This window comes from Bubalus bubalis, chromosome 24 (genome assembly GCF_019923935.1).
Source record: "Bubalus bubalis isolate 160015118507 breed Murrah chromosome 24, NDDB_SH_1, whole genome shotgun sequence".
NCBI classification, from domain to species: Eukaryota; Metazoa; Chordata; class Mammalia; order Artiodactyla; family Bovidae; genus Bubalus; species Bubalus bubalis.
The window spans coordinates 9,025,702-9,029,575 of NC_059180.1; positions in this window are offsets into that span (position 1 = coordinate 9,025,702).

A 3,874-nucleotide genomic window follows, 5' to 3' on the forward strand; every position below is an offset into this window, starting at 1 on the left:
CAGGGGATCTTCCTGGTCCAGGGAGTCCACGTCTCCTGCATTGGCAGGCCGATTCTTTACCGCGGAGTCATCAGGGAAGCCCAGAGTGCACTTCACTTCTTTGTTTATTGTCTATCCACACCATAATGCAATTCCCTGAGGATAAACTTTGTTGGAAGAATAAAAGAGATTAAACTCCCTGCCGTCACTAGTTACAGATGCTGGGAGAGAGATGGTGATTTAGTCGCTAAGTCGTAGCCGACTCTTGTGACCCCCGTGGACTGTAGCCTGCCAGGCTCCTCTGTTCATGGGATTCTCCAGGCAAGACTCCTGTGCCAGGCTGATAACAGTCTCAAGGAGACCTGGGTCCTAATCCCCGAAACCCTGTAAATACCACTGCTTGCTAGTAGTCTGTTCAGGCTGCCATAGCAAAGTGGCACAGGCTGGTTGGCAGAAATTTATTTTCTCACAGTTCCGGAGGCTGGAAGTCCAAGATCAAGGTGTCCGCAGGGCAGTTTCTCCTAAGGCCTCTCTCCTTGGAGTGCAGGTGGCCACCTTCTACTTGGGTCCTTGCATGATCTTCCCTCTGTGCGTATATATCTCCTAACCTCCTCTTCTTATAAGGACACCAGTCATAGTGGATTTGAGCTCATTCTGACAAACTCATTTTTATTTTAGTTCTTGTATTCATTTCATTTTTGTGTGTATTTTTCAGTATTGATTTATTTGGCTGCACTGGGTCTTCATTGCCGTGTGAGGGCTCTTAGGTGTGGCATGGGGGAGTCTTAGTTCCCTGACCAGGAATCGAACCCAGGCCCCCTGCATTGGGAGCATGGAGTCTTAGCCACTGGACTGCCAGGAAAGTTCCCGATGACCTCATTTTAACCTAATCGCCTCTTTAAAGATTCTATCTCCAGATACAGTGACGTTCCGAGATTTTGGGGGTTGGGACTTCGACATATGAATTTTAAGGGGGCATGAATTTTAAGCCCATGGCAGCTACCTTATATGAAAAAAGTTTTTGCAGATGTAATTAAGAATCTTGAGATAAGGATATTATCCTAATGGGCCCTAAATGCCGTCACAAGTATCCTTAAAAGAAGCTGGGAGACTTGTATGCCAACAAATTGAATATCCTCCAAGAAATGAATAAATTCCTAAAAACACACAATCTGCCAAGACTGAATGGTGAAAAAAAAAGAAAATCTGAACAGACTAATGGCAAGAAAGGAGAATGAATCAGTAATCAATCCTCCCAACAAAGAAAAGCCAGGACCAGATGGTTTCACTGGTGAATTCTACCAAATATTTAAAGAAGAATTTATACCAATTCTCCTGAAACTTGTCCAAAAGACTGAAGAGGTGAAACAGATCCAAGTTCATTCTAAGAGGCCAGCATTACCCTGATACCATTTCGTTACTCTGAAAGCCAGACAAAGATACCACAAGAAGAGAAAACTACAGAGAAATGACATTAGCAAGGTGGCAGAATAGGAGGTCTTCAGCCCACATGCCCTCACAGAAACAAGCCTAAAATTCATCCAGAACCTCAAAAGACCCCAAACAGCCAAAACAGTCTTGAACAGGAAGAATAAAGCTGAAGGCACCACTCTTCCTGACTTCAAAATATATTACAAAGCTACAGTAATAAAAAAAAAAAGAGAGAGTCCAATGGAACAGAATAGAGCCCAGAAATAAACCCATGCATTTACGATCGACTGATCTTCAAGGGCTTCTCTTGTAGCTCAGTTGGTAAAGAATCCGCCTATAATGCAGGAGACCCGGGTTCAATTCCTGAGTTGGGAAGATGCTCTGGAGAAGGAAATGGCAACCCACTCCAGTATTCTTGCCTGGAGAATTCCATGGAATGTAGCCTGCCAGCTCCTCTGTCTGTGAGGTCACAAGAGTCGGTCACAACTTAGCGACTAAACCACCACCACCAATCTTCAACAAGGGTACCAAAAACACACAACAGGGTAAGGATAGTCTCTTCAATAAACGGTGCTGGAAAAAACTGAATATCCAGATGCAGAAGAAGGAGGGTGAACCCCCATCTCACATCGTACACAAAAATCAACTCCAAATGCATTAAAGACAACTGTAAGGCCTGAAACTATCAAATGTTAGAAGAAAATAAACATATAGAAGAAAAATATATTGAAGAAAACATAGAAGACAAGCTTCCTGACAGTGGTCTGGGCAACAATTTTTTTGGATAAGACCCCAGGGGAACAGATGACAAAAGCAAAAATGAGCAAGTAGGATGGTTTTAAACTAAAAAGCTTTCTCACAGAACAGGAAACCATCAACAAAGCAAAGAGACCACCTACGAAATGGGAGGAAATATTTTTGGATCGTATCTTTGATATAGGTAAATAGCAAAATGTATTTGAAACTTAAGCAACTCAAAAATCTTTTTTTTTTTAATCCAATTTTTTAAAATAGGCAAAAAATCTGAGCAGACATTTCTCAGGAGAATGCATCTAAGTGGCCATTCGGTAAATGAAAAGGTGCTCAGCATCACTAATCGTCAGGTGATGCAAATACAAATCAAAACCACCATGAGATATCACCCCTTTCCTGTTAGAATGGTTTCTTATCAAAAAACAAAAGATAACAAGTGTGGGAGAGGACGTGGAGAAAAGGGAACCCTTGTATACTGCTAGTGGGAATATAAGTTGGGACAGCCATAATGGGAGAATGGTATGGAGGTTCCTCGAAAAAATTAAAAATAAGGATTTCCCCGGTAGCACAATGGATAAGAATCTACTAGTGGAACCCTAGTCTGGGAAGATTCCACATGCCTCGGGGCCTGTACTCTAAAGCCCACGAGACACAACTACTGAAGCCCATGTGCTTAGAGCCTGTGCTCCGCGGCAAGAGAAGTCACCGCCAGGAGAAGCCTGTGCACCGCAACGAAGAGCAGCTCCTCTTGGCTGCAGCTAGAGAAAGCCCTTGCACAGCAACGAGGACTCAGCGCAACCAAAAATAAATAAATTAAAAAAAAAAAAAAAAAAAGAACTATCATATGACTCAGCAATTTCACTTATGTGTATATGAGCGAAGAAAATGAAATCACTGTCTTGAAGAGATATTTGCACTCCCATGCTTATAGCCAAGATATGGGAACAACATACGTTTCCAACAACACAGGAATGAAAAGAGAAAATGTGGAGTATTATTCAGCCTTAAAAAGGAAGGAAATCCTAAAAATAAACAAAGGAAGGAAATCCTGTCACATGCTACCACATGGAGGAACCTAGAGGACACCTTGCTGAGTGAAAAGCCCGTCACAAGGGAAATTCTGTACAATCCCACTTGGATGAAGCCTCTAAAGTAGTCAAATTCATGAGAAAAGAGTGTAGAACAGTGGTCACCAGGGGCTGGGGGAGAGGGGGAAAGAAGATGGGCTGTTTAATGGGTTCAGAGCTTCAGATTTGCAAGATGGAAAAGTTTTGCACTCCGTGATGATCTATATGGGAAAACACTCTTTAAAATTTTTTGGCTATATGTGCACATATCACTGATTCACTTTACTGTACACCTGAAACCAACACAGTATTGCAAATCAACTTTATTTATATTCCAAATAAATAAAGAAATAAAGGCTTTTTTTTTTTTTCCAAGTATCAGGGAATTCCCTGGTGGTCTGATGGTTAGGACTCTATGCTTCCATTGCAGGAGGCATAGGTTTGAGCCCTGGTCGAGGAACTAGAATCTGGCAAACCAAATGGCATAGCCCCCCCAAAAAAGAAAATTAAACTTTTGGAGATCTGTTTCACAACAGTGTGAATGTACAGTTTACCCTGGAACAACATCCATTTCAGCTGGGAGTGTCCATTTATATGCAGATTTTTTTCAATAAAGATAGTACCTGTATTTTCATTTTACAGGT